Here is an 11,803-nt window from a genome sequence, read left to right as displayed (position 1 = left end):
AGATAACTTATACAGTAGCTTTTTCCCCCTGTCAGGCAAAAAAAGATGAATGGAAGTGTTTTTAGCAAACCAAATTTTAAATTTTGAGGGCATATTGTATCATTTTTAAATAGGTTATTCCACAAAAATATATAGCACACACATCCAGAGAACAGCCTGACTACTGCTATATTCCCTTCTATGGGTCTGTTGTAGCTGTAATGTGCATGCAAAACCGACGCTCCCTTAGAGTGAATGATCACTCATACTATCTCTCCATGTACCAAGGGGACACATAATCCCCGTTCTTGTAATCATTGGATAACTCTCTTACGTAATGTTGAAATTTCATTAGTCTACTTAAATTAAATGACTTAACAAGTTTTAAAATAAACTTAAATGATATGCCACATAGAGTACAAAAGATGCACACCTGTTCATGCAATTGTTTTCTTTGTTCTTATTGGAATGTGCACATTGCAGATTCAGATTGAAGGCAGCAAAACCAATAAGGGATACATAAGGAAACAAGGAGTGAAAAAACACTGGTGACACAAACCAGAATATGTGTTAAACCTTAAATTACACAAAGTGCCCATCTTTTACTCTGATGACAGCTTTACATTGTCTTGGTATTTTATCAAGCAGCTTCATCAGATAGGTACCTGGAATGGCTTCCAATAAAGGGGTTATCCGGAGCTTTGATTTTTTTTTTCAATGTGGCTAAGAATTTACAGGCAGGTGCACTGACATCAAATAGCAAACACATCTAAATATCAACTCTACAGAAGAGAATGCAAAAGCATGCCTTTATAGTCAAATTACTACAAAGAAACCACTACTGAGGTCTGCAAACAAGAAGAATAGATTTGCTTGGGCCAAAATCTAAAGCACATTTGATTAGAGGAAGTCTGTACTGTGTATAATTTTGAGATTTTAGTACCAACCGTCATGTCTTAGTGAGAAACAGAAAATGTGAGATGAAAGCTTCAACAAATGTGATGCCCACAATGAAGCTTGGAGGGGGATGTCTTGGTGTGGTGGTGCTTTTCTGGTGACAATGTTGGTGATTTTTACAAATTTAAGGCACAAATTCAAGACCATCTGAATGTGAGTTCTTGGATGCACATTCACTTGACAATTATTGTGGAACAGAGAGTCGTCACTAGCAGTAGTTATACAAACCATCAGCCTATTAGAGGCCAGCAGCTGACGTTGATGTACCCATTTGTGAGTGGTGCTCGGCATCACTGCCTTGTGCTGACCCTTCCCCCTGCGGCGGCTATGAAAGAGTAAAGAATGCTACTGGTCATGTGAGTGGGAATAGGTGAGAAGTATCTTTATTTTAAAATAGTTTTTTTTTTTTTTTAAAAAGTGGTGGCAAAGAGCACAAACATAGGGGACATTATTAAAGAAAGGGGCCAATATGGAGGACATTATTAAAGAATGGGGCCAGAATGGGAGATATTACTAAAGAAAGGGTCCAGGACAGAAACACATTTAAATAAAGGGACCTGGATAGGTGAAATTGTTATAGAATGATGGCCAGGATGGGAGACATTATTACATGATAGGGGCCAGGATGGAGGATATTATTAGTAGATAGTGGCCAGTAGGGAGGTCATTACTAAAGAACAGGGTACATTACTACAGAATGATGGCCAGGACAGAGGATATTATTATTATTATCCTCTACCAAAGATTGCTTTAGGAAATGCTTTAGTAATCTAATCCATGGGTATATATATATACTGTTCATATACAGACCTATATTATGCTTCTGTGAATGAATGTATGTGACCTCCTGCACCAACTTTTTATGGCTGAAATTACCAATCACAATAAACATCTAATCTGATGTCTTATTCCAGAAAAATCCAGGTTTTTCTTATATGTAAATGACCATTTCTAGGCTCTGGGGAGATGTCCCCTGAAAGATAACCTTCAGAGCCTAGTTTACATGAAGGGAGAGTTACCAGTGTGAAACAAGTAACTAACACAGAACAGGAGAAATGAAATTTGTCTTCTTGCAAATGCATTTTTTATTTCTCTCTCAGTTCTGCTGTATTGTAACAATATTGCAGCCCTTTCTGCCTGTGAGATAGAAGCTGGAGCTGAGATGAACCTTCAGATGTGTCAGGTATAGTGATGAGCGAGCATGCTCGCTACTGCTCGGTGCTCGCCCGAGCATCTCACTGCTCGAGATGCTCGGCGCTCGCCGAGTATTTCCGGAGTTGCACGGCGAAAGCTCGGGTCCCCTCCCTGCATGTCTGGCGTGCTTTAGAGCGCCAATCAACATGCAGGGATTTTCTGTCACACACTGTAATGCTGCAGCCATGTTGGTTGTGGCATTACAGTTATTAACTGGCAGCACAGCATCATCAGGTCTATATCAGACCTGGTGCCACCGTGCTCGTCACAGTCTACTCCGCAATCAGGCAGTGTATGGAGAGGTGCTGCTGAGCTAGGGAGAGATTCGGTTGTTTATTAGTTAGTGTAGGTATTCTACAAGATTCTCTACACATATCCATCTCAACTAACAGTCCTTCTGAGGACTAATCCATCTGCAGAGATATCAGTGCTAGGCAGACAGGCAGGGTATATAGCAGACTGCAGTGCACATAGCAAGAGGAAACAGCAGCAGCTAAAGGGGATATATACTTCAAATAGTTCACCACTCGACAAATAGATAAATAGAAGCAATAGATAGTGGAAGAGGTTAAAACGTAACCTTTAATAAATACACATATAAAAGAGATATAAAAGATACAATGTCACTAGGACCCAAAATGCAAGTGGATGTCTGCCTAGGGAGTAATATTACCCAACCAAGTGTACGCCTGTTATGAATAGGAGTAAAAGGGGAAATACAACAGGTATATCCCACCTATCCAATTAGCAAGACAGTGGAAGAACAAATAATAGAGCCGTCAAATCAAAAATCTCAGGTGAGGCATGCAGCCAGGCCGATACTCAGTGATTCTTGGTGCGGGTTCTAACTTAATAAAATAATAGGAACAACCTCACCATGCACATTGTCGGCACACGCATGCTCCTCAAGACAGCTCACTACAGTGGGGCATCGGCACCTCTTTGTCCGCTATCCACATGTAGGAACACCGCTCCCAACGTGTTTCTTTGCTCTAGTCGCTCATCAGGGGAGAAGTGGGTGTCTGTTGCCAACCTCACAATACCGGCGCCTTTTTTTCACATAGCAAGAGGGTCTGTTCCAGTTCTGTCTTCTGGTTCTTTTACAGATACTTGTAGAAATAGCCCCAGGTATCAGGGGCCAGGAACCATTTTTTTATCTTAATCCTGATTATTTGCTTAAAAAGCAATCCAGGGAACACTGTTTGTCTGAGCAATTTGCTTGTTGGCACTGCAGAATACAGCCAGGTCCTTTCCCTATTACAGAGCTAAAAATCCAGCTATTTAAAACTGGTTTGATCATCACACGGATCACATATAATTGCGCTGCAAATATTGCCATTTCTGGCCTTCATTGAAATTTTGTTGCAGTGTGTCAGCGAACTTATTGACACGAGGTTGGCACTGTTAAAAGCAGTTACCAACAGGCCAGCTATTTAAAACTGTGGTTTGTCTGTCACACGGATCACATATAATTGCGCTGAAAATATTGCCATTTCTGGCCTCTATTGAAATTTTGCTACAGTATGTCAGCGAACTTATTGACACAAGGTCGGCGCTGTTAAAAATAGTTACATACCGGCCAGCTATTTAAAACTGTGGTTTTTCCGTCACATGGATCACATATAATTGCGCTGAATATTCGGCCATTTATGGCCTCCATTAAAATTTGTTTAAGTGTGTCAGCGTAGTTATTGACACCAGTTTGCTGTTAAAAATAGTTACCTACAGGCCAGCTATTTAAAACTGTGGTTTGTCCCTCACACAGATCACATATAAGTTCGCTCCAAATTCAGCAATTTGTAGTGAGCGTGGAAGATATTGTCCTCCATTTAAAAAATGGGCAAGGCGCATGGCAAGGGAGAGGGAACTGGATGTGATGGTGATGGTGCATGCAGAGGCCGAGGCCATTGGCAAGTTGAATTTGTGCCACAAGAAACACCCACATCTTCTCGCTTGACCTTCCTGTCCCAATTAATAGGGGACAGTAGAACACCACTATTGAATACAGAGCAGTGTGAAAAGGTTATTGGTTGGATAGCAGATAATGTTTCTGACACGCACCCTGGGACTGTGGAGTACTCTGCGCCGGGCCGGTCGGTTGTTTAGGATAGTCACGGTGGCGTGACCCGGTTCGTGGCCCCGGGTGGTCAGTAAAGTTTTGGGGATAAAGTTTTGTGACGCCACCCATGGTATGTGGCTATAGGTGGCCGCCACTGCTGTTCAGATCTACTAGGGTCGTTGCTGACACAGCAGAGATGTTTCAGCTCCCCACGGGTAGAGCTAGGTCCAAGGACAGTTAAAGAGGAAGCTTTGTTGTTGGTGTAGTGCAAGGCATGTGATGCAGCAATTAAGTCAAGGACACAGCGGGGTGCAGTCTTCAAGTTTTTATTCACAGTTCTTATGATGTTCCAGGTTACAACTGCCAGCAGGTTATAACAGCCCAACAAGTCCTGTGTCCTCCAGGAAAGTGATCCAGCCAACTCTCAGATAACTTGTGTGCACTTGATCGGGATTCCCTTCTTGTGTACTTTTCCCGGGTTGTCTCTCTCTGCGCTGGCTCTTGCCCTCCTGCCCTGCACCTCACACACAGTGTCCCGAGCCAGTGGATGCAGGCCTTGTCAGGCGATGTCCTCTCTGTCCACTTGGTCCTATATGACCATCTTTTCAGCGAATGTGTGTGGTTTTGGCTACGGCACATACAGATACCGCAGCCTCCGGTTTGCCAGCTGAGTCTTGCAGTCCTCTACGAGTCTGGGGCCGGTCCCCTACTGCTACCTGATCCCATCTCCTGACTACGGTCGGCGTGAATTCGGGCGCATGGGTGGACTCCGCACTTCCCGTGCCCCTAAGATCCCTTCTCTGTCTCTGAAGCCTTTCTCTGACTCCCTTGCTCCTCTCGTTCTCTCTCGTGCTGGGCCCCTTTGACTGGGCCCCATCTCTGTCTGGGAGCTTCTAGATGTTTCTACCTGTCTTTTTATACCATCTATCATGTGATCCACGTCACTAACTGTCACTCTACGAGGTCCCCTCTACCTTCAGGCCTTCCTTGTGTTCTCCCCTAAACTACTTCCTCCACCCACCTCTTCTACCTAGTTCCCTCCTCCAGACAGGGACAGGGACTGTGCTCTCTCTCAGGAGCAATCTCGCCCTTCCCTACTGAAGTGATGAGGTGTTGGATGTGGGTGTGTGGGTCCCGGGTAGTTCTCCCTCCTTACCCGAGAGAGGTCGAACCACACTTCTGCCTGAGATGCAGTACCTCTGTAGTGACTGGACTCGCAGGGGCGCCACACTTCCAGTTACTTAGCCACCACCACCACCCTGTCTTCCACATGGTCAAGTCTCAGTAGCCGTGAGTCTGGACTGCATATTCCTCACCCTGATCCTCCTTCCTCCCACCATGTCGAGTGCCCAGAGACAACTGATCCAACACTTGGACACTCCAAAGAGCCCATTCCTCTCGCCTGGTCCACTTGAAGCGGTGCAAGAGAAGATCACATGTAGGGATGCCCAAATATTTGAGCACAAAGGGGGAGGGAGGCAGAGCACCCCAACTGGCAGGAAGAAGCAGTGTGGTGGCCGCAGACAGAAGGCAGGCAACTGTTTCCCGTAACATCAACACAACAGAAGTTGCCAGTACAATTATTAGGTCTTCCAGAGTCTGGATGTTTTTTAAAGACTCTGCCAATAACCTCAAAAAGGCCATTTGCACCACCTGCCAGGTCAGCATCAGCAGGGGTAGCAAAACTACCAGCCTGACCACCACCAGCATGATCAGGCACATGGCAGCAAAGTACCCGACTTTGTGGGCTGAACCCCAGGGTCCAGAAACAGTGCCTGTGGGTGACACCACTGCTTCTTCCCCTGTTGTGCGTGCAAGCCAATCCCCTGTCCATAGTGCATGCGAAGATGCCTCCTGCCCTACACCCGTCGTTGCACACTATCAACTTGCACCATCAGCAAGCATGTCCTTTTCCCAGTGCAGCGTTCAGTTGTCCATACCCAGTCGTTGGAACGCAAGCGCAAATATGCAACCAATGCCCCACAGGCCACACTACTAAATTCCCACATTTCGCGACTGCTTGCGCTCTAAATGTTGCCTTTTAGGCTTGTGGAGAAGGAAACTTTCTGCAACCAGATGGCGGCAGCCGTCACTCTGTACTCGGTTCCCATCCTCTGCCATCTCTCCCAGTTTGCCATCCCCACATTACACAAGCACGTGTCCCACAACATTAGCCGTGCCCTCAACAATGCAGTTACTGGGAAAGTCCACCTAACCACAAACACGTGGACAAGTGCTTGTGGGTCGGGGCGGTACATCTCGCTGACAGCACTCTGGGTTAAGATAGTGGAAGCCGGGACCCAGTTGAACCTTGGGACAGAACACATCCTCCCGACGCCGAGGATTGCGGGCCCTAGGTTAATCAGGGTTGCCCCCACAGTGTACAGCTCTTCACCTCATCCTCCTCAGCCTCCTCCTCCTCTTCAGCCTCCATCTCTGAAATGACCACATCAGTCACAAGCTGGAAATACTGTAACACTGCCTCAGCCAAGCGGCAACAGGCTGTGCTGAAGCTAATATGCTTAGGTGACAAAATGCACAATGCTGAAGAGTTGTGGACAGCTCTGAAAGAGCAGGCAGATCTGTGGCTGAAACTGCTGAACCTACAGCCAGGCATGATTGTGTGTGACAATGGCAGTAACCTGGTGGCGGCTCTGAGGTGAGCATTTTCTTAAAACCTACCCAGAGGACTCGATCTGCTTGTCAATGTACGCTGCCTGTGTGCCCATTTTAGAAAGTCAGCTACAGCTTCTGCCGCCCTTGCCGTGCCTCAGCAGTGTTTGCAGCTTACGGCTCACCGACTGGTGTGTGATGTCCCCACTAGAGATGAGCAAGCACTAAAATGCTCGGGTGCTCGGAGCTCGGGCCGAGCTCACCGTGATACTCGGGTGCTCGACCCGAGCAACGAGCCCAATGTTAGTCTATGGGAGACCCGAGCATTTTTGCGGCGACACCTTCAGCAGTCTGTAGAAAGCCTAAAAAGTGCCCAAAACGATAGTGACAGTGCTCAAACGACACAGGGACAGCATGGGGATCACCCCAGGAGGCATTTCTGACCCCCAAGTCACTGCTGTCAACAACGTGGTCAGAGGTATTAAGCCACTTTTACGGGCTCACAATAAAGCATTGAAAAACGAAACTGAAACTGTTTTACTGGGAAATATGTTAAGGAACATCCTTTCCAGGGTAAAGACTTGTGTATGAGGTAAAATAATTAACAAAAAACAAAAATACTCCTCCACACCTTGGGCTATGTTCACAAGTGGCATTTTGCATGCGTTTTTGCACTTTTTTATTGCTTTCAACCGTGACAAATAAATTCACTGGGAAATGTCATTTTAATATTTTACAACCTTATCTTGCCATGTGCTGTGTGACACATGCATACAGTGCTGAAAAGATGGGAACAGAATGGGGAAGATTCCTGGAAGCATCTCTGACACCCAGGTCACTGCCTAAAAGTGTGCCCATCAGAAGTGATCCTTGCCGCATCAGAAGATGCAGACTTGCAACTATCCCCGTGCAAGTTCTTGTCCCAGGGCAGTGTTCAATTGTACCTCCCCCATTCCTTGCAATGCAAGCTCAAATATGCTGCCAACCACCACCCACCCACCCGCAGGCTGCAATACTATACTGCTAGCTTGCACTTGAAATAGGGTCTTTTAGTTTGGAGGAGGCTGAAGCTGGCCACTACCTCATGGCTGCGTCGGCGGCGATGTCTCCATACTCAGTCCCCAGCCGCCACTATTTGTCCTTGGAACCTTCCCCACACTTTTCTTTGCCTGGCCTGGTTTAGGGCAGCATTGGACGAGCCCACCAGACAACCAGAGACTCCTCCGGTGGGCCCTGGCTTCTCCATCAGGGGAGTTGAGAGTGCCAAGGTGAGGAGCATTATGATGATGATAGAAGTTAGCATCTGCTTTGTTTTCTTGGAATGCAAGCGTAAGTGTGCAGCCTGCCACCCACCCACCCCCAGGCTGCAATACCATACTGCTATCTTGCTTGCACTTGAAATGAGGTCTTTTAGGGTTGTGGAGGCAGACGTCGGCAACCATGTCATGGCTGCATTGGTGGCCTGGTATCCATACTCAGTGGGTCTCCCTTAGTGTTCTCCTATGCATTGAAAAGCAAAAGCTGACTAAAATTAGGAGGAAATGCAATGCCAGTTGGAAGAGTCGTGGAGGTTGGAGGTAATTAAAAACAACATTTCAATGCCTCTTGGAAGAGCTGTGGAGTTCATAGTGGTTTAACAAGATGGTTTTAATGCACCTTGGAAGAGATGTGGAGGTCACAGTAGCTTAACAAGATGGTTTTAATGCCCCTTGGAAGAGACGTGGAGTTCAGAGTGGTTTAACAAGACGGTTTTAATGCCCCTTGGAAGAGACGTGGAGGTCCCAGTGGAATAAAAAGACAATATCAATGCCCCTTGGAAGAGTGGTGGAGAACCCAGTGGAATAAAAAGACAATATCAATAACCCTTGGAAGAGACGTGGAGGTCACAGTAGCTTAACAACACGATTTTAATGCCCCTTGGAAGAGACGTGGAGTTCAAAGTGGTTTAACAGGATGGTATTAATGCCCCTTGGAAGAGATGTGGAGGTCGCAGTAGCTTAACAAGATGGTTTTAATTCCCCTTGGAAGAGATGTGGAGGTCCCAGTGGAATAAAAAGACAATATCAATAACCCTTGGAAGAGACGTGGAGGTCACAGAAGCTTAACAAGATGATTTTAATGCCCTTTACAAGAGCCATGCAGTACAGCATATTAAAAACATTATTCCCATTATTGGGGAGTGGGTCTCCCATAGTCTTTGCCTATGCCTTCCAAGCAAAAGCTGCCAAAAGTTATGATGGAGGAACTTGCAATGCCCCTAACAAGAGCCATGCAGTACAGCATATTAAAAACATTTTTCCCATTATTGGGGAGTGGGTCTCCCATAGTCTTTGCCTATGACTTCCAAGCAAAAGCTGCCAAAAATTAGGACGGAGGAACTTGCAATGCCCCTTACAAGAGCCATGCAGGACAGCATATTAAAAACATTATTTCCATTATTGGGGAGTGGGTCTCCCATAGTCTTTGCCTATGCCTTCCAAGCAAAAGCTGCCAAAAATTAGGACGGAGGAACTTGCAATGCTGGCAACACGGACCACGACCAACCTGGTGGTATAGTGGTGGTGGAGGCTGAGGATAAGGAGAAGAGCAAAAAACAGCCGAAATGAGGAAGCGTATACCCATGTGTGGGTGTGAAACGGTGCGTGGGAATACACCTCCCAAAATAACACAGTGGATTTGACTTTATGTTACTCTGCTGTCATTTGGTGGTGATGAGAAGTCTGGCCCAACCCAGCCCTTGTTCATTTTGATAAGGGTTAGCTTGTCAGCATTGTCACTTGACAGGCGAGTGCACTTATAAGTTATAATTCCCCCAGCGGCACAAAAAACACGCTCCGATAATACGCTAGCGGCAGGGCAGGCCAGCACCTCCAAGGCTTACAGAGCGAGTTCATTCCAAGTGTCCAGCTTGGATACCCAATAATATAAAGGCACAGAGGAATCACGGGGGATGCTGGTACGGTCGGCAAGGTACTCTCTCACCATCTTTTGAAACTTTCCACTCCTTGTGAGAGTACCCCACGCCTCAGAGCCTGTAAGCTGAGCGGGTCTCAGAAAATTGTCCCAGAAGGTTGACAGTGTTCCCCTGCCTCTGCTGGATTGGAGTTGCGTCTATCTCTCCTGTACAACTTGGTTGGTCAATGAACTGTGACCTCTGCCGCTAGCGTGTTCAGATGGGAATTTTTTTAACAGTTCTGCAGCAAGGGCCTTCTGGTACTGCCCCATTTTTGTAGACCTCTCCATCTCAGGAATAAGAGAGTGAAAGTTCTCCTTGTAGCGGGGGTCTAAAAGTGTCACCAACTAATATTGACTGTCACCCAACATTTTGACAACGCAAGGGTCACGGTTAAGGCAGCATAACAAAGTCAGCCATGCGTGCCAGACTGGTAACGGGCAAGACTTCCTTGTCCTCACTAAGATGACGACTGACCATTCTCTCCTCCTCTTCCTCCTCCCCCCCCGTCCTCAGGCCACCCATGCTGAACCAACGGTATGACAGTTGTACAGGTACTACCTTCAACAGCGCATGATACCAGCTCCTGTTCTTCTTCCTCCTCCTCTCCCTCATTGTCCCCAATGAACATTGGGATGAGATGAGGCTGGGTTGTGTGTAATCGCCAGCTACGGCTTCTTGATCCATCTCATCATACTCTGGCTGCAATGCCTCCTCTATAATTCTCTGCAGAGAGCGTTGTAAAAGACAGAAAAGTGGGATGCTGACGCTAATGATGGCATCATCGCCACTCACCATCTTGGTGGACTCCTCAAAGTTTGTCAGGATGGTACATATGTCAGACATCCAGGTCCACTCCTGAGGTCTTATGTGTGGAGTCTGACCCGAATATCGACGGCCTTGTTGCTCTCTTCTGCTCACAAATCCTTTGCAACATATGGAGGGTAGAGTTCCAACGTGTGGGGACATCACGCACCAGTCGGTGGGCCGGAAGCTGCAAACGCTGCTGCAACACAGCGAGGGCGGCAGAAGCTGTAGCCAACTTGCGAAAATGAGCTGACAGGCGACGTACTTTGACGAGCAGATCTGGCAACTCGGGGTACGCTTTAATAAACCGCTGAACCACGAGGTTAAGCACATGAGCCAGGCATGGAACGTGTGTGATCTCGCCTCGTCTCAGAGCCGCCACCAGGTTACAGCCATTGTCACACACGACCCTGCCTAGATGTAGGTTCAGCGGTCTCAGCCACAGATCTGCCTGCTCTTTCACAGCTGTCCACAACTCACAAGCAGTGTGAGGTTTATCACCTAAGCTTATGAGTTTCAGCACAGTCTGTTACCGCTTGGCTGAGGCAGTACTGCAGTGCTTCCAGCTTGTAAATGATGTGGTGATATCCCAGATGGAGGCTGAACATGAGGAGGAGGAGGATCATGCGCAGGAGCTGTACACTGCGGGGGCAACTCTGACTGTCATAGGGCCTGCAATCCTCGGTGTGGGGAGGATGTGTTCCATCCCAAGGTCCGACTGGGTCCCGGCTTCCACTATGTTAACCCAGTGTGCCATCAGGGATATGTAAAATCCCTGGCCACAAGCACTTGTCCATGTGTCCGTTGTCAGTTGGACTCTCTCAGTAACTGCGTTGTTGAGGGCACAGCAAATGTTTTGGGACACGTGCTTGTGTAGTGCGGGGATGGCACACCGGGAAAAATAGTGTTGGCTGGGGACCGAGTACCGAGGGACGGCCACCGCCATAAGGTTGCAGAAGGATTCCGTCTCCACCAGCCTAAAAGGCAGCATTTAGAACGCAATCAGTCGTGAAATGTGCGAATTTAGGACTGTGGCCAGTGGGGGCATTGGCTGCGAATTTGCGCTTTTGTTCAAAGGTCTGGGATATGGACAACTGAACGCTGCGGTGGGACGTGGATGTTGATGCTGTTTCTTGAGAAACTGCCATAACAAGTGAAGACTGAGAGGAGGGGGCATCTTTGCATGCAGTATGGACAGGGGATTGCCTTGCACGCACAACAGGGGGTTCTCTTACATGCAA

The sequence above is a fragment of the Phyllobates terribilis genome, unplaced genomic scaffold (assembly GCF_046119375.1).
Source record: "Phyllobates terribilis strain yellow unplaced genomic scaffold, ASM4611937v1 Scaffold_5__5_contigs__length_657084704, whole genome shotgun sequence".
Taxonomy (NCBI): Eukaryota; Metazoa; Chordata; class Amphibia; order Anura; family Dendrobatidae; genus Phyllobates; species Phyllobates terribilis.
The sequence above is the reverse complement of the archived record's forward strand: the minus strand, read 5'-3'. Positions refer to the sequence as shown.